This window comes from Passer montanus, unplaced genomic scaffold (genome assembly GCF_014805655.1).
Source record: "Passer montanus isolate IOZ18808 unplaced genomic scaffold, ASM1480565v1 scaffold164, whole genome shotgun sequence".
NCBI classification, from domain to species: domain Eukaryota; kingdom Metazoa; phylum Chordata; class Aves; order Passeriformes; family Passeridae; genus Passer; species Passer montanus.
The window spans coordinates 504,168-524,927 of NW_024363605.1; the positions used below are offsets into that span (position 1 = coordinate 504,168).

The 20,760-nt window shown below is 35.9% G+C and overlaps 1 protein-coding gene across 5 annotated transcripts in view; it reads right to left on the reverse strand.

The window, feature by feature from the left end:
• LOC120499636 overlaps nt 1-20,760 on the reverse strand; it is a 103,687-nt gene that overhangs the window by 32,817 nt on the left and 50,110 nt on the right. The window contains exon 6 of one of the 5 annotated variants that reach the window (XM_039703583.1): nt 4,192-4,912. The exons of 2 other annotated variants lie outside the window; for them this stretch is intronic. The gene's annotated coding sequence lies outside the window, so the exon portion shown is untranslated. Of the gene's footprint in view, nt 1-4,191; nt 4,913-5,480; nt 5,554-15,033; nt 15,227-20,760 lie in introns of those variants that run through there. 2 more of the 5 variants (XM_039703585.1, XM_039703584.1) reach the window with 2 other exon arrangements.

The window sequence follows — 20,760 nt, forward strand, 5'->3', positions numbered from 1 at the left end:
ATTACTATAGATAATGATAACAAAAATGGCTACATACCCGCTTTCCACTGTAACCAATTTGTTCTAAAATAAACCCACATATATATATATATGTATATATATTTATTATACACACCAATCATTCAGTGTCATCTCACTTACTCTGTCCCAAGGGATCTTTTAACAAGAACCTGGGTTACCTTTACCTCCTGGGGCAGGTGATAACAAGAGTCCACCCAGGACATCCTTACAGCCACTGTCTGGTCTCAGCACTTCTACGCTGTTCCTTACATGAGGGTTTTGAATGCAACCCAAATGTTAACAAATTGAATACTCCTGCAGTTTTACAAAACTATAAAGAAATTTTACTGTCTGTATTTATTTCAGTGGGCATGAATTTCCTTAATCAGAATGAATTTGTCCTCATGAGGCAGACTTCCCTCACAAACAAGCCTCTGGCACGGCTGAGAACAAAATCTAAGTCCTATATATTTATTGAATTATTTTCCTTATTCTAAGAAACCATTCTCAACACAGAAAAATACTGTTCAAAAAGCTACCAAAAACCAGGACAACAAAGTTCTATTAATTTTCTCTCCCACTCAGCAACACAGTTAAACCTTTGCATATCTTTTAACTGTGAGAACACAGTTAGGTTTATCCTGCTCATAAGTCTGCAGCAGATTAGTTTCAAGGTACTCAGTACCTTCCAAAGTTGCTCTGGTGATTTTGTTAGCATTATTAATATTCCTTTCAAAGTGTAATTGTGCAATTTTCATTTACCTTATGTGTCATTGACTAAGAAAGTAGTGCTGGTGAAAACTACTCACAGGACTACTACAGAATTAAGTAAAATGTAGCATATTCAAAACTTTATTAAAGGATTTTTGTGTAAACAACATGGCAATATTTCATCTTAGTAGTTTTTATTTTCCTTTATTAATTAAATTTCCTAGTTAAGGAGAAATGAAAACACAAACTTTACAAATTGTTGCTGGGTGTGTTTTTCCTTAAGCTATGTAAGAATGAATCTGTTCTGTAATATACTTGGTATTTTTATATTATACTTAATATATTCATTTTTTATAGTAATAGTGTAGTAATACATTATAAGAATGAAGATTTGCTTATGGAAACAAAAATTTTATGCATACTCCATGTATTTATATGCATATTTATATTGTGTGTATTGAAATCGATACATATTTATTGATGTATATATGTACACATATATTTGTAGTATCGCATTTTATTTAAATGGTATACTCTGTCTCACCCCTCCAAAATGTATGGTATATCCCAAGCCTGTGGTCCTGCCCTGAACCATCCTGTGTCTGTTATTCCATTGGCACAAGTCTGATTCCGCGCCCACAGTCAATCTGCCTCTTAAACCCTGCGAGCGAGACCAGTCCCCCTCTTAGCCTTCCTACCCTCTTGTCCCTTTCCTTCCCTAGGCTCCCCCTCCTTCCCCCTCCCCTCTTTTCCCTCAGTAACCATGCTGTTCCCAGGGATGGGATGCCAAATAAACTCTCATCTAATCAGCATCCTCAGAAGCTGTGTGGAGTCTCCTTGCCTGCCTGCTGCTGCCAGCCAACTCACAGCCTAGGGTGCCCTCCGGGGACTCCCCAGGGTGCCCCCTCCCAAAACGAACCACAACATATATTTTATATATTTATACTGAAATTTTAACATAATATGATTACAGTAAAATTATATCTAATATGAAATATATATTTCAGTGTATGTTTATATACCTGTATATATATATTCTACATGTTCTACATGCACATATTGTATGCTGCAAGCATTGTATATAGAGGTATCTATATATGTGTTTATATAGAAATACATACTTTCATAAAAAAACCCAATTTTCTCATTTTTAAACACTTTTTGCCTTCAAATAAAATAGGAGGGAGGCATTATCAAAATATTTATTTTGAAAAAGTTTCAATAATCTCCCCAAAGGACTATGTTTATGTAATCTAATTTTTCTCAAAAGCTGTTTAAAGCATAGAATACAAAGAAATATTGGCTAATTCTCCTGGGAATTTGAAGGCTGCAGTACTGTTGACTGGCCAGAAATAGATTTTCAAAAATAGTGGTTATCTTAATATTCTTTCTACAGATCTGGCACCAACAATCCCATATTTAAATAAATGAGATAAAAACCCTGTATACTGGAACCACAGAGAACATTTAATTTCTATATTATACTGATATGTATTAGGACCTCATGACATACCTGCATATTTATGCATGACATAAATGCATATTTAACTAGAAACTCTTGAAAAGACAAATAATCACTCATGAGACAATGCAGGTGTACTTTGCATAATTCTCACACATGATTGCACTAGTTACATGTCTAAGAATATATATAACTGTTCTGTAATGGATAATAAACTTAGATTCTGTTATTATTAATTTCACTTTTTATGTAAAGAAAATGACGATCTTGTAGTTGCAAACTACACTATTGTCACCATCATATATCTGGGAAAAAAACCTTCACCAGGATTCTTCTCCTGGGAAGCTGAATAGCCTCAGAGAAAAATGAAAAAAATAATTACATTATTTACTTCTTCTATGTTTTGCTGCTTTGCAGTTTACCAACAGGTGCATGTTTCATTGGTTTCATGTGAATTGTTTTTACTAATGACCAATCACCATCAAACTGTGTCAGGGCTCTAGAGACAATCAGGAGTTTTTTATTATTATCTTTTAGCCTTAGGTCTGTATCTTTTCTGTATTCTTTAGTCTAATATAATATAATATAATATAATATAATATAATATAATATAATATAATATAATATAATATAATATAATATAATATAATATAATATAATATTCCTTCTAAGAACATGGAGTCAGATTGATCAATTTCCTTCCTTCGACAGGGACCCCAGAAGCTACCCCACACTATTATTTTCCTTATAGACAGACATAATTCAGCTATTTTTCCCTATCTTGAAAATGGTGCTGCTCAGTTTAACAATCATGTATATGGTACTGAATAAGTAACCTCAAAAAATAGCACAAAATCACAACAGTGGGCTTCTGATCAGTAAACACAGTACAAAATAATATAAGAAGGATTATTACTAAAACCAGGATTTTTTTGCCTGTCGTCTCTGAATCTGCAGAATAATTTCCTAAAGAAAGACATTTTATTTTGATAGGTGTTAAATCAAAAAAATCCGCATAAAAGACTAGACCATTATACACTGAAAAGGTAACAATAAGCTTCAACAGAAAGCCAGTTCTTAATTTTTGTGAAATCAAATTAAATTAATGATATGAGATAACAATACTAAAAATTGCAAACATGCAACAGGGTTTATATTAATTGAGATCACAGAGGGTCTTAAGGGAATCCTTGTGAAATAGGTCTTGTTTTGTGATTCAAATGCATTATAAACCCTTTTTCTTCTTGCTACATACTCAGTACAGAGTCAAGATTTAAAAACATCTTGAAATACAATTTTTGATAAATATAACATACAAGCAATATTGTACCTTATTGGAGACTTTGTATTACAGGCCAACATTCATAAAATAATATGTTTTTATATGCTTTAAATATTTACACAGTTTGTTATGGTAGCAGAGCATACTTTGAAAGGAACTAAACTTTGCAAAAACATCTTAGATCATCCTTACACAAATTTTGGCAGTACAAAGCACAAATTGTAAAGGATTTTTTTGGTTTTGTAAAATTGATTAATTTTTGCTTTAATTTTGTAAAATTGTTTAAGAATCAGATACTTCTCTATACGAAAGACTGCTTACGACCTTCTGCATCATTATTTTATAGTAAGAGTCTGACTTCATCAAACTTTCACCTTGGGTTTTGGGATAAGGATTTATTATAGATCTTTCTTGTAGAGGCTCTATGCACACCCTGCAGCTTGGCAAATGGATCATTCAATGAAGACTCCTTTGTCTTCTTTAGAATATTACCACTTAAAACAGACTTTACCAGCACCCTGTGGTAGATACATAGTTAAATGCAACATAAAAAAATGGAAACTTCACCCTGCATCTCTGAAGAGCACACCACTCTGCAGATGACTGAGTATTTACAGGAATGACAATAATTGCACCATCAAGCCTGTCAAACTTCCTGGCCACTTTCAGGTGAATATGTATAAAAGTCTGTGCAAGAAACACTTGAGAACTGTTTTGAGGGTTTGGCTTTCTCTCACAAATGCCCAGCTATAAAAATATGAAATTACTGACACTGAAATAGAAATATTTCTTTGTGCACCCATATCTCCTATACCATCATAACATGACTATAAACATTTAAATAACCTCTAGATTCCTGATTTTCTAGTGATACAAATTCAACAAATGGCTGTGTGTTTTCTCCCAGTTTGTTGTTTTGGTGATGTACATTCATTTATACAAGTATTCACATGTTTAGGTGTATCTTTACAGTTAAAAATGCCTAATGCAGGGTCAGATCCTGAGTCGTTGCTGAGGAGGCTTTCACAAGCCATATTACACATATTTCCATTGTTTAATCCCAGCCTTTCCCTGCAGACAGTGTAGTTTACACAGTTGCAGGCCAGGGCTTTAAGTCTTCAAACTGCAAACACAGAACTTCCCTTGGCTCCACTACAAATAGGATATGCAAAAGGCTCTTGTGTTGGGACCAAGATTAGGTCACCTTGCTCTGAACAGAGGATGAAGTGGAACTGGAGAACCAGAATCATGGCATGTCCTGCGTTGGAAGGGACTCACAAGACTAAGTCTAACTCATCACTACTTTCTGATTTCTGTTCTCATGGTGAGCAGCATTTGGCCCCAAAATAAGCAGTGGTAGATCAGTGGAGTGGCTCGTGAAGCAGGCATCATTCAGGGAGAAGATCTTGGAACCTGGTCGAGGAATAACTTGTGGCCACCATGTGTTCATATTGATCCTGAAGAGTAGATTGAGTTTAGAAACACGAAAAGATGTACACAATTGTTCATCCAAAAGCATGCAACTGTGTTAGTAGAGTGTGAAGGAGAACTTTGAATGGAAGCCGTACAGTATCAACACTATCAGTGTTTTGAAAGCACAGGTTTGAGCACTGTGGATGTTGACAGAGTTGTTGTGAATGCAAGTAGAGAACTGCAATTTGCTGAGCTGCATGGTCATGGTATAATGTCTAAAAAACCACATAAAACATCACCTTGCTCATGTTGTGCTCTTGCCTGTAAAAAACCCAATAAACAACAACAACAACCCCGTACAAATGAAGCATCAAATGCAGTGGTTCCTCTCTGGTGGAATCACAAGTATTAAAGAGGTCTAATCTTTACTTTTGGGTTTGTTTCCTTGTTAGGCTCTAATAGCACCTCTGCCCCCTACACTGAAGTCTTGATGGTATGACAGGTTTGGCTTCTCCCCATGCAGCTGGCACCCCTGATGCCAAAAACTGGAATCTGCTGCAGCAGGATCAGGAGAGGCTCCTCTGGAATGGGGTCTGGCCATCAATTTCCCACCAGCAACCAACTTCCTCTCCAAAGGCACTCAGTGAAGTGGAGGACAATATCAATTGTTGTTCCTATAAGGGAACTGGAGGAAAGAATAATCAGGTTCCCCAAGCATCTGTGCTGGTCAAACCCTGCCAATAATTACTTCTAGGGCCTCTAGTTAACTCTACTCTCCATTTTAACATAAAATGCTATTAAGCCAGAGGCAGGAAAAGCTTTCTGTCTCTCCCAGACTTTTAAGAGATTTCTTGAATGTTTTCTGGGCCTCATCTTGGGTGCAGAAGTGAGGGTGCACTTGAATCTGTGATGGGCTTACATGGGTCAGGTGAACATTTGCTGGAAACTCACTTTCTGCCTCCAAAAAATAAGGCAAATTTGAAAACACACATCTGGTTTCTCATTCTTGGATTTCTTTATAGCTGTCAGTAATAGGAAAATATGTTTCTAATTAACATGGGTATCCCCCAGAAACTTATCTAGGCTAAATTTTTCTGCTAAGTAGGGAGCACAATATTGCCAGCAAATTGAAAGCATTACGGGAATAGTGCAAGGCAAATTGCTTTGGTTTTGTAAAATATAAGCAAAAGTGTTGCCGAGACTGTTTATAGGATGCTAGTAATAAATTTAGTCCTCCTGATTCATCCAACTCCTTTCACATCCCCCTCATGCAAACTGCTACTAGTGCTATGCTTAAAATGCATAAATATGCTTAGTTCTGGATATTTATGGTAATTTTTCAGGATTATCCAACATGACATGTACAGGACACAAGCACACATCAATTTAAATGAGTGACAAATATACTTTTTATTTCTATAGTATTTTTAATATTGCCTTGAACTCTCCTGAGAACAGTGTGGGCTGGTAGGAGCTTGAACAAAATATTTTAAAATTCAAATACTTTACTGGTATACTACTTTTAAAGGCTTCAGGTTTTTAATGCATATCTGGTGTACATTATCTTAATGCAGATTATTTATGTGCAATGAGAAAAAGTGTTCCTGTAGGTATTTTATATGTTATTGTTCTACTCCCTACAGATAACAATTGAGAGTAAAACAATGTCATTAATTGGGCTGATTTCTGAAAATTAGTTTGATTTTCTAATTACTTTAATAATTATTACCCACTTGATAGAGCAAGATTTTCCTCTCATTTTTATTTTAACCGCAGAGACACAGATTTGCTGCAACGGCAAACTGCAATTACATTCCAGATCTGTTGTATGTCATAGAGGTTTGGATACATTTTTATTGGAGAAATTAACTGAGACACAATCTAAAAACTTACTGCTCAGTTACTAGTTATGAGCATTTTTGTTCTTGGTATATTGAGTTGGCCAGCACACCAGCTAGATCTTCAAATACATGGTTTCAGTTAAGATTAGTAAAGTTACTTGTAAATGAAGATGCAAAGCATTCTGAAACATCAAAGTATCAGTGGATATTTACCACACAATAGCACACAACAGAAAGTTTGAGAAAACTAAGTTTTTACAAAAAACTATTTAAATTGCATGTTACATTGCAATAACAGTGTTACTGGGTATTGTTGTCAAATGAATTAATTTGCAAAACAAAATCTTTGTAATTTACACTGCTACGTGCCTCCAAATATTCACTAGTAAAACATGCAACATCATTATTCTATGAACCTTTCAATCTTAAGAGACATTATTCTATTCTCATATGCCTAAACAGAAAAAAAATGTTGCAGACCACATAAAAGGGAGAACACAATTTTAATTGTATATGTTTTTAGTAAAACTTATTTACTCTTCATATATTTCAAGAATACATTTCACTGCGTCTCTTAAATATATAAATACACCGCTGCATTTGTACTTTGAAAAATGTATGTACTTTTTGCTTAATTTTTTATTTTTTCTAAGCTATTTTGTATGGTATTTTAATGGATACCAGCACAATCCTGTCCTTCTTGTGGAACAAGAGTGATAGAAGAGTTCACTGAAAGTCTTTCATTATTGTGCAAGGTGTTTGATTTAATTGGGGAGAATAGCCAGAAGGTAATAAAACAATGTGGGAATTTTTCACTTTGCATGAGACAGGGATGTCAAATCAGGCAGTTAACCTTTATTTGTGGCCATGTATATACACAGTATAAACCTGACTGTGACACACTGCAAATACAACTTAGAGCTGTGTTACTGCATATGAAAGGAGAGAATATTTTGCACCCAAGGACTCAGACTCGTGGAGGTGCTCACATATCTGCACAAGGACATCGGTACATGAGCTTCCCAACTACACAGACCAATATGGTCCCCCCAAACACTGCATTTTCAAAATGGTTAAAATTTATAATATGCCAGAGGATCTGTGAAGATCAAATTAATATCTTAAACTGAATATGTGTGTTTCAGAATATGTGGATATGCATAGATATAAGTATAGGAATTTTCTCTGCTTGAGGAGATATTGAGCTTTTATCAGCCACAGAAGGAGTGACCAAGGTTTACCACCATCTCCTCCCTGTTCACAAAGGTTCTATGCCCAGAGACCTCCATACAGTCACAAGAAAGAGTCCTCTGGAAACATTCAGTGCCTGACAGACATAGGGCCAAAGTGAATATCAGGGCATGGCTTCTGGATAATCTATTTCATCACAAACTTATTGAAGAAAACATAATAGGAAAATACTAAGGCTGTGTCTCTGTGTGCTCTCAGGGCATATTTTTTTCTGTTAGTGTGGTAAATAGGTGTGATTTGTGCTGATAAAATTGAAACAGTAAGCAATATTGATACAATAATTAGTATTTGTAAATAGTGAAATAGTTAAAAAGTGCAATGCCAGGAAAGAAAGGGAGAGGAGGGGTCCTGTTCCCCCCCACCCCCAGCCACTGCAGATGTTCAAAACAGGAAAAAGCAAGAGATAACGATTACTAAAATTAACAGAAAGAACGGAAAATTTGGATTAGGACCCAGGAAAATGCTAATTGTATGAGATTTATTGCTTTGATGCTAGAATATCATATTGGCTTATATTATACTAGCTTTGGCTTGCATTATACCAGCTTAGTGCGTATGTGTAATCCAAAAGATGAATCAAAGCACATCGAGGAAGAGGGGAGGCCTTCATCAAAGACGACCCTCAAAGAGAGGGGTGTGACCACCTAAAATGGTGGAGCATGCGTGGTAAAGGTGATGATGAGGGTGCAGATACAAAGTGTGACAAATCGAAAAAAGGAGGAGATGGTGATGACATACAGTATAAAAAGGACAATTTTGGGCTTGGAAATTCATACGTGAGGTGGCAAGGGTTCAAGGACCCTGCCCTCCGTACCCCACACAGTGAATCTTGCTTACACATTATTATCAGAACAAAAATTATTCCTTATCATAACCAAATTATATTATCAATATTTTTGAGTGTATTCAATTTTATATACTTTTAAGCTACTTCATTAAAAATTGTTGCTACATTTAATCTCGTTGAGTTTCTTTTATGATGGAATAATTGGGCAAATGTAACAGTTAGCATACACTAACTCTTGTAGAAGCAGCATGGAGACTGAGCTGGTGTTTGTCCTCTGTTCTCACTCTTCAGACCAAGCTAAGTTTCAGAAAAAAAGGAAGATTTGGAATCCACATTTAAGTGGATATGGCCTGCTAATGCTCTGATCCTGAAAAGCCACTAAACAGGTAATAGAAGGTATTGGCATCAGAGTTCCTGGGACAGCCTTTTGGAGAGCAGCACTGGTAAAAACTGTGCGGTGTTTCTTTAAATTAGTGAGCGGTCAAAGAACTGTACTATCTCTCAATAAAAATGAAGGTCTGGTGTTACCGAATATCCTGTACTAAGCCCCAGGATTGACTGACAGGGGTGTCTCTCAATCAGATCTCTTATGAAGCTGCAAGCATTTCACTGGCTAGATCCTGAGGGGGCGTGGAGTTCAGACCAATGAGAATATCCAGACCGGGTCTTTCAAAAGTCTTTATAAAGGGTAGGCTGCAGACGAATGTTTGGGGGTGAGTGTCTTTGTCTCCTTGCCCCTCAGCATCCACCCCTCCACCCCCCCACTTCCCCCCCATCACATGCAACCTAAGAGTCTGATTTATTTAAAAATTTTCAATATTGGATTATGGGTTTTTATCACTACCAGATATTAAGACAGGAGTGCTAAGCATCACCAAAATATTTTATGAAGTTATTAGGTAACAAAAATCAGATCGTTCTCTGTTATAAATTCACTACCTGCACACTCACATGTAAGTTACTTTTATCTTTCATGCTGCTTGGAAAACACTAATTGATGCATAGAGCAGGTAGAAAATTGCATCTCTCTACATAAAGATAGAAATATGTAAAGTCTTTGTTATGTATCTCTTCGAGATTGTTTTAATTTCCCTCTAAAACCATGATTTGGAGTTTTATTTATGACACAAGTAAACTTCTGGAATCAAACAGAGACTTTTTCAATTGGAACATGGTAGATATTGATAAATATTTCTTTGAATTGCCAGGGAGCAAAATACAATAATTTGATAGCAAGAATCTGCCTGGTTATCACATAAGATAAATTTGTAAGAAATATAACAAAGATATTTATGTACTACTGCTGCTAAACTAGCTTTATTTATCTTAGAAGGTTTTTCCATTTATGAAGGGAAAACAAACTTTCCTTTGAGAGGTTTGTGAACTAAATAATAAATGTCAAGTTTAAATCCCGTGTGGAAATTCGTTGGATTTTATCCTGGATTGTCTTTAAGATGCAAATAAGATGAAAGTTTTCATAGTTCTGCTGTTACACAGGCAAACAATTTGCAAGCATGGACACACGCTGTACGTCCTGTAACTCCCTCTCACCCCAAGGCTTGGACTCAGCTGCCTACCTTTCATGGAAAACTACAAACTAAGGAAAACATATCAGTAATAGTGCCCTGTAAATTAACTTCACATTTGATGCAGCAGAAAAAAACCCAAACAACCAAATGCTAAAAGCCTACAAAAGGCATGGAAAACAAAAGACACTCAGGACATGCACTATATATAGTGTGAATTTAAGAGTTCTGGAAGGTGGTTATTCTCTTGGAAACAACATACTTAGCCCTCCTTCTCTTTAAGAAAACTCAGTTGTTCTTTGTTAAAGCCCCAACATCCACCAAATAAAGCAAAAAGATACACTATACTTTCACAAAACAGTCTGTATGGGCTCACCTTCATCTTATATTTTTAAAACTGTAATTTTTTTGAATATGCTGTTGTTAAAAGAGAAATTGTAATTAGTGATATTAATTCACTCTTAATAAGCCATGCTAAGTAACCAAGATGTATGCCAGTATTTTATGATTGGCAAGCAGCCTGTGAAACATGTGAGGCACTGCTGTATCTTGAAAATTAGATTAAAGTAAATATTTCATTTTCCCCTGTACTTGAAGTTACAATTTTTTTTTCCTCTGTCAAAGAATACTTGAATTAGAAACCAGCAATTGATGGACAATCATCTGCTTCTGTGACCCTGCTTTCAGTACTGATAGCAGTAGAACACAGATGGACAGAGGAGACACGTGCCCTCAGGAATGTTATTATGCTTTATAGTGTCTACATGTCCCTACCTCTATTCCTCTCCCTTCTTCTTTGTGTCCTACACATGCACACACACACACGCACACACACACAGACACACACACACACACACACACACACACACAAACACTCCCCTCTGCAGAGCTGACAGTATTGCATCTCACAACTGCCTACCTTACCGTTTACAAGCAAAGGGGCGTACTGATAAAATCATAATCTTAGCATCCCTGCTTCTTGTTATTCTCAGATTTATTTACAAGTTCCCATGTTCTGCTTCTTTCCTGTTACTACAGTTTATATCACTGGTAGGCCTATAGCTTTGCAGGAATTTTGAATAAAAGTCTATATATATTTGGCAAATATTCTGTATTTCCATAATTTAGCTGTTTGGGTGTTTTTTTAAGACACAATTTAAAGATATTTATGAACTTACAGATATGTGAAAAATATGTTGATTTGCTTTTTTAATACTTCAACTACATAAGGTTCTGTTTGTGTAAAATAGCTTGAATAAAATGAGTGCGTGTGTATGTAAATGGATTTGAAATGAAAATGTTCATAAATCCTTGTCAATTATGCTGATTAAACCCCACACTGATATGGGCAGTGATAAGGTTTTTTGCAAAAGAGTTGAAGAGTAAGAGAGTTACTAATTTTAATTTTTCTTTTGGTAGAGAGTAAAGAAATTATTTAGCTAGTTCAAAGAAAGCAATTCCTACTTATCTAATTTTCATTTCTTTAAGAAAGCCTTTCTTTAGCTTACAATTGCCAAATGAATGTTTCCTTTTTGTGAAGAGCAGGATTTCATGTGTGACTTATTTTCTAAATATTTACAGTCTTGGGCTTTAATCTGCAAGTTCTTACAAGATGCAACACTTATCCTCTTAATATCAATAAATTACTGATCTGAGTAGTTTCTTTTAAGTAAATTTGCTGAATCTGGCTCTAAAATTTAAAAATAATTTTAATATTAATTCCGTGTACCAGTTCTGTGTATTTTTCTCCTCCCTTTTCTTTTTTCCTTTGAGAACCACTTGTGAACAAATAATTGATATTACTTTTTCAGAAGCCAATATAAATTATGTTTACTGAGCTGCAATAATAAAAGAATCTCACAACATGTACATATGTAGCATCTACTCCCCCCCCACCCCCATTTTTATTGGAAGTAATAGGATTTTCGTCATAAGTTCTCCACAAGTAAAAGACTGTTGCTCTTAATGTGGGCATGCATGCCACATTATTGAGAGAAATATATTTCAAAAAGATAGTTAATTTGCAGCCAAATGCAGAACAGTTCACATTAGCATTATTCTGAGGCTTAAAGATTATTCATTCTAGAGCATGAGGTTTTATTTTCTTCTGTAAATAACCATAGTGCTTTTACAAGACATTGCCTCAGCAGTAAAGCAATTTAGAGTGGCAGAGAGATTACATAAATTGGAAGAGGGGGAGGGAGGCAGTGAGGTAAGATATATGAATTTGTAATTCATATTTGTACTCTGAGCTCATAGTTGTACCTGGAGCTTCCATCATGGCTGAAATTGGGAGCTGACATCTAGGTAGTGCAGCACGGCTGTAAAAAAACACTCTCAAAACACAGAACAGGGATTCTTTCTCTCTCTCTTCCATTACTGCTGCTAACTATTACCATGCTGATTCTGTTTTAAAAAACATAAGTAAATAGCTGTGGGGCAGAAAGGCATATCTGGGCAGTCTGTCAAATAACACTATCAATCCTTCTGGTCCAGAAAGAGATCTTTTCATTCTGATCTTTCAGGAGCCTCAGTCTACACATTCAAAAATGTGACAGAAAAATAAACTGAAATGACCTGACACTAAACACATCAACTCTCTACTGCTTGGTCATTTCACTTATGGCCATGTTTTAAATTGTCCCCTCCTCCACCATACTTTTGCTGATTTCACCTCATTTTCACGACCTTATTATGCATATAGCCTTTGTTCTGATATAGAGTGCAGCATGGTGACAAAGCAAAACCTATATACAGAGTAAACATTTTCTCTTCTTTAAAGTTGTTCCTGCTATCCAGTATTAACATTAGATTTTTCAATATAATTCAACATTAAGTTCTTGCTGATAAAATAGTTACAGATTTATTATTCCTTGAGAAAATAAGAAGTCAATGGCTAGACTGTCTCCAAAAGTCTTTCACTTTTAATTTTTCTGCTGACAACATTTTAGGGAAACACATTAATGGAAGGTAACAATTGAGAACCTTTATTTTATTTTAAAAATAAAATACTATTATTAAAATATTATTTTATTTTATTTTTTTATTTCTTATTTATTTACACCATATGAGATACCTGTTACATGCCTAATTATAAAGACAGAGATATCTGCTATATGCCTAACTACTTGATAAAGTAATATTGTAAACTCCTTAATACAACTGATAACACTCAACATGGACAACCAGGTTTCAATTCCAAAGATTTCTGATCGCCTTGCTTCTGAAAATAAAGAGACTGTATTCCCTTACTATGTTATTACTTTCTGGTTGTTCTTATACTGCAGTAAGTGTATTTTGTGTTATGGAAGTTTCAGTCTGATTCATCCAGATTTTCACTGATTTAATGGATCTGCCAATGAGAGGGAAAGTTTCAGAATGCAATTTCTTGGTTGCTATCCAGAAGTAGGGGATAGAGTCCTTAAAGTCATCCCCTTGAAAGGGGAAAAAATCTCCCTCTGGCTGCTACCAGAACACAGCTGGGCCCACCTTGTAAAAAGCATGAATTATTTTAAAAAAGAAAAAGCCTTTCCTTCAGTAGAGTTCTAGAGTGTAAAAAGGAATGAATAATCCTTTTCTTGAACTTGAACTTGAACTTCATCTCGTGATTCTGCAATACTGAGTACCTTCCCTGCTGAAAGAATCCTACATGGGAGATTAACCATTTTGTTAATTTCTAAAATCTGGTGGAAATAGTGGAATTATTCAAATACAATATCATTAAATTTTTTTTCTAAACAAGATTTTAGTAGTGCTCAATTTTTACAATACCACCATCATCACCTTCCCATAGAAACCAGAATGCAAAAGGTGTTTTCTTTCTCAAAGGAGGGTGTTCTCACACCATTCTTAAAGAACATGATGCTGTCCTCATTACCTTGTTTAAGCGCACTTCCAGTGGAAAACTTGGTTACATCTCATCAACATGATGCAGCAGCTCCACAATACAAGAGGAAATATTACCTCTAAGAATTTGTCCATGCCTTTCTGGTAGCTGTCAAAATTACTCAATTCAGGCGGCTTTGTTCAGTACATATTTTTAAGCAAAATAGTGAGATGTGTAGTGCTTTTAATTGTTACCATTACTTTGTTCCAATTGTTTCTTGTGCTGTGTAGTCCAGTCATCTTTCATACATGGATATAGCAGTTGTTTATGTTTTTCATGACACCTTTTTTTGTGGGAGACTTTCTATAAAAGCTGACAGATACAGTCTGGGAATATGCATATGGGGGCTCAGAATTGTCAAAGCATCATTTCAAACTACCAAACTGCCAGTGAGTTCTGCACACACACCCATACCAATGTCCTGTATGCTATCTTTCCCAAACCAAACCATCAGGCAGTAGTTTCACAATAATTATAAATGATATTTTAATAAATCTAAAAGGCTTTGTCATGTCATGCATGCTATTATGCTAGCTTCTCTCTTGCTGTTTGTGTGGTTGGCACAGCAATCACCACACTGAACAGGCAGTCTATGCAATGTCTTTGTCAGCAGAAGACAGGAGCTCCTTCCTGTTCGCTGCTCACCATGAGCCCTCACCAAGAGGTAACCATCAACATGACCTGACTCAGTCACCCTGGTGTCTCCCTGATGAGACATGGGATGAAGGGTATCCTGTAAACTACTGGTTTTACAGAGCTTTAATGTGAGTTGCCTAAGAATCCCTTCAAGGTCTCACTCTAGACGCTTTTCCTATATAGGAGAAATAAGATCAAAGTCAAGTGTTATGGACAGATCATGCAGAAGTGGGTTTTATTGAGAGTCAAAAGTCAACTCATACTCCATAGTGAAATATTTAATTTACACAGTCTTTTGCCATGGTGTCATTTCACACAAATACACTGTCCAGGATGACAAATCTGCAAGTATAAGAAATCTAAACTCCTGGGAGCAATGTCAACAGGATCCTTTTCATCCATTAGATACTTATGAAGCTGACAGAAATCAGCTGTGGAAGAAAACATGGTTATGAGTCATCACATCCCAGCTGGCAATTTGGAAAATAAACTAGAGATGAGGAAATCGGACCTAAAAGTAACCTGTTAATACCTTGCCTTTCCATACCCATCCAGGACAAGCCCACAAGACAGGGAAGCAATTGCCTTCATAAGCATGAAGTTCTGAAGAGTTTACTTGAAGACTGTCAGGTGCAGGAATATATGAGCTATATGGTAGCAAGAGAGGAAGATTGGAGGGAAGGTGTTTTAAGATTTGTTGGGTTTTTTTCTCCTTGTTGTACTCTGACTGGATTGGTAATAAATTAAACAAACTTCCCCAAATCAACTCTATTTTGCTATGGTTAAGCATCACACCAAATATCTTTGCAGATTATCTTCCATTATCCGTGATATATTTATGTCAAAGACATATTTTATATATTTTGTTATTTAATAAATAACTAATACTTTTTATCTAAAATTATTTCTAAATCAATATCCCTATTTGGTTATATAAGTAACATAAGATTTTCTCCTGCTGGCTAATAATATTTTGGAATGAGACTTTTAACACTCATGGCTGTGAATGATAATTTCCACATCATGAGATTAAAATTTTCTGTTAGTGATTGTTTACTCCAATAAATTAATTTCTAAGACTATTCATACAGAGAAGAGCAGAGACAACTACAGCAAATCACTCAAAGATATGAAAAAACATTTCTCGACATTGATGCGAGGTGTTCCCCAGCCTCTAATGCAGAAGGAAAGCAATAGCTATAGGCATTCAAAGTCATCTCTGAAGCTTTAAATTGATTTCAAACAGGGAAATAAATGTTTTTAGGGTTGGTTTTGGCTTATTCATCAGGTAGATTGTGTACTCGGACTGACTCACTTGCTCTGAGGTAGTTGCTGTTGGTTTTGTATGGCTCACCCACTGCAGTTGCTTTCATCCTACCTTATATTGCTGGAGATGGTGAGTGGAAGTATTGTTTCAGTTTCAGGTGTCAAAATCTGATTTTACCTTATATATGTACAAACATTCAGCCAGATCCACATATTTTCACATGTTGATGTTGTAATCAAATACATGCATTTTCTCTCTTATGGAAATGTTTAAAAATTTCCTAATCTACTTTTTACCAAAAAGAAAAATAGAAAAAAAATACTATTTTCAAACAAGTAGATGCTAAGATTTTTCTAGAAGTCAGAGAAGACATTTTAAATTTTAAAATGTGTCTGTTTACCTGCTCTTCCCCTATGCTGATGCATAAACTGCAGTCTAATATTGGCCTGTATTAAAACAGGGCCTTTGACACTTTAGTGCTGATTTTTCAGAAGTCGAGATTGATAGTGGCTGAGCTGTAAACAAAAAACTGTGGTGCAATGATAGTCAGTAGATTTTGAATTAATCCAAATTAAACAAGCATCAATGATTTTCTCACAGCTTTAGCTCTGTACCATATCTTGAAGAGAATATATAAGCAATGAAAAAACTGTATTTAATAAAAATATTTTACTCTAGAGAATGAGCTAAAACTGAAAAGAGCATCACTGAAAATAAGAACCAACCTTGCATTCTTCAGAGTTCTCCAAGGGTATTCTTCTTGCCCTATGCCTTTAAAAAACTGCCATGTTCTGTCTCCTACTTTTATTTAAATACATACATGCATGCATATATTTGCATATGTCTGTAGCACTCCCACTGTTGCAAAGGGATTTATGTGTAGCACCTAGGGCAAAAAAACTCAAAGCACCACAAGCTTTAAAAAGTTCATTTATGGAAGGAAAATACACTCAGATATGATTTAAGGAACAAAAGGACTGTTTTACTTTCTTTCTGTCTTGGGGTGAATTTATGATGATACTCTATTCCCTAATCCTCTGCGTTATGCCCAGTACAGGTTGTTGTATCTCTAGGGTGGGGCTGGGGGAGTGGGAAGCCTTGGGCTTTCTGGCATTTCTTTTTTTTTTTTAAGTGTCTCATTCCCATGGCATCCAGGGTGCCATGCAATCTGGGTTTTTTTTACTTGTCTAGCTTGGCTTTTTTGTTAGTCCAGGTAAGGAGCTTTCTTATCCTTCCCTGTCCTTGGAGAAGCTGCAGCATCAATCCTTTGGCATATTTTTCAAAGTGAACTGGTCTAAGATTAGAGAGGGTTACTGGCAGGAGCAAGGTTCAATCGGAACTGGCAGGAAAGGAAAGGGGCCACTCTTTTTTGGCTCCAAACTTCAGAAAAAGCCCAGCCACTGAGAGAAAGCACACCAAGCCCACCTTCTTCATCTGCTGTGAAGAGGGGACTGGCACCAGAGTTACCAGGTTCACATCTGTTTGCCTGAACTGTTACTTGAATCTCATATTTGTTTTGTGTTTGGCTTTTTTTCCTGAATGCCCGTGCCATTTTCTACCCACCATGTTGCAAGCTGCTGTTGCTTTTTTCTTTCCCTGGCATTTTTGGGTTTTATTGCGGGGTAGGGGGGGAGGGTGGCAGGGTTTAGTTCTGACATTTCAGTAGCTAGCATTTCATTACCTTTTCCCTGTGCTATGTGGGCACTCTGTTTTTCAGTAAATAGTTGGTTTTGGGGTTTTTTTTTCACATTCATTCACTAATACTCATTTCCTGTTAGTTGAAAGGGGTTGTTGTTATCCATTTAGAGGAAACACTCATTCCATAGAGGGTTTTCTCCTAAACTTGTCTCTAAACTGAGACACGTCCCCATTGTGCTCAGAAGAATTCCGCTCTGTTTATATAAAACTTTGTTTCGCAGTATGATTTTCCCTTCACAGATAGCCCACGAAAACCTACTTTGCAAATAAAATGTCCATAGGATTACAATTCTTGTAGAATCTTGTACAGGGCTACCAAGCCCACTCCAGCTCCAGATGCAGAGCCCAGCAGCCCAGCTAGCCTAAATTCCACTCATGCATAGCTTGGAGGTAAAATATACATGGTATGTCTCCAAGCTCTGCCCATGTACAGGAAAGTGTCTGACCACAGTTGACTCAAATGAATGCAGCCTATGCTACAGCTCTAAAGGTCCTACCATCAACTTCTGCTGATTGAATAACTAAGAAAAACATTATGTGAAAGTATCATAATGGCTTCAAAGGAAGCTTTAATTCTTACACTTCTAAACTTTCAAAAACTCAGCAGCACAATTCTCTTCTAGGGAAATTTTAAGACTGAACTTAAAAACTGACAGTTTTCCAAGATTCTGATGCAAGAGGGGCTTATCTTTTTATTTTTGCCATATATGGTTCACTGCCTGACACACTTTTTCTGTAAAATGGTGACAAAACAACAAACATGTAGACCTTGGAAGAACAGGGTCTTTTTGTGCTGATCAGTTAATTAAAACATTTATTATATGAAACAGTAGGTAAAGAGGTGTTTGGGTTTGCTGCTGACATTTATTTTGCCACTAGCTTTCATCCCGGTTAGTGAAATATTGCCCTTTGTGAGCAGGAGAGCCCATTTTATCACACAGTTTAATAAAAACAAAACAAAACAAACAAACAAAAAAAAAGAAAAGAAAAACAACAACAACAACAAAAGCCTCCCCTCTCCTCCACTCAAAAATCCCCCAAAACCAAAAAACCTCAAAGCATAAAATCAAGTGATGGGTCATAGTGGTGGTTATGGTAGGAGAGCGGAAGATAATGTTGACAGAGATTTGCTTTTCAAAGGACCCTTACTTTTCAGGGAAAAAAAAAAAAAAAAGACACCTTGTTGGGAGCTTGTTCAACTCTCCAAACGTATCAAATTCATCACCAGGCTCTGGCTTATCAGATGTAGAGCTAGTGGAGATGTCAAAATGAAGGAGTTGCATAAATTAAGCTGGCCTGGATTCAGGCAGCCTAAATTCTACCTAAATCCTTCTGCCTGTCCTTATTATTGGCTGCTTCTATTTCCTATCTCTAGAGAGAAAGTCAGAACTATTCCCCTTCACCAGGAATGGGCAGTTTCTAGATGAGGACACTCAGTCTTGCTCAACTTGCAAAGTTGATTTGCCTCATTGCCTCATTCATGATTGCCTCATTCATGAATCTCATTAATTCAAGATTCATCAGGCCGTAGAGACAAAGAAGTAGAACAGCTTATGCTGCCACTGTACAAGTTTTATGATTTCTAAAAAGTAAAAAACCCTATTTCTCTTATACAAAAACTATCAATTTTTTCAGAATATGACATATGAACAAACACCACATCAACTACACCCACCTTACTGATCCAAGTCAGCTGAGCTGAACATAAAATTCATCCTATCTAAACCCTTTTCCAGGGGGAAGGCACCTTGATGCTATTGGCTAGCTTGATGAGTCTTGCTGTATCCTTAAAAACTGGGATGAACCTACCCTGGAATTTAGATGAAATCTCAAAGCTTTCCTGAAGAAACAGTTGCATAGAATGGCAAGGTAATTTGTTTTCCTGTGTTCAACTTAAAACAGTTTCTTAAATTAATTATAAAGAATACCTTGAATTAAGGCATTTTCTACTTTCCAAGAGTTTTAATTTTTATGGTTTTCACCTTCTTCTAGATAAGCTGCCTTTTCTGTTGTCTTTAGCCCCTTTTTACTAGGGAAGACCAGCACCTAAGTTACATATATCTAAAATAAGACTGACGTGAGCAACAACAGCAAACTCAGTCTGAGATCTTATGAATGGTTTCCCAGATATGAGGTAGCACTAAAAATCCTGAAGACATTAAGCATTTTGTTGAACTCCATATTAATAAAATATTTCTTAAATTAGATGGTACTTGTATTATAGAATAATGTACGTTTTAATAAAGACCTTCAACAGCATAAGCATTTCATTCTTCTAGAATTAGAGACCACTAGAAATTGCAGGAACATCTGCATATATACCAATCTGAATAAATACACAATTTTGTGCATACTTCCTTTTAAAGAGAACTGTATGTATGTGTATATATATATATATATATATATATATATATACATTTTTGTTCACACTTTTTCTTAATATCAGTTTGGTCCTTTGTCCTACATATTTTTGGAATGAGGATTTTGTTTTTAAGAACCTAGATATTCAATCCTCTGTTTATAGACTTCCCACGGAAATCAGGTCACACTTTTGGAGTAAATGGAACTTCTGAAGATGAAGCATATTTTTTGCAATGGGTTTAGCATTTTCATTTGTGTTCTGATAGTAATCTGAGCACCCTGCTTTTTTGGGGGGGTGCAGGTTTTTCAGGTTGCATAATGCCAACAGCATTGTTGGCAAGTTATTCCTTCTCCCAGCAAAGGTGGCAGAAGCACAATGTACCTATAACATAATTAAACAATAATTAAACATAATTAAAATGGTACCAATTTTGTTTTGACGAAATTATTAGGAGAGGCAGTATTTTACTATTTTACATTATGTATTTACACTACAGACATCTTAACGAACAGTTTATCATGTACTCTTTTAAACACAAACAATTTTTTAAATACTCACAAGAGAGAAACAATTAGTCGAAGATATTTCATAATAGTTTATATCTTTCTAAGGCCAGACTACTATCCATAATGAAAATG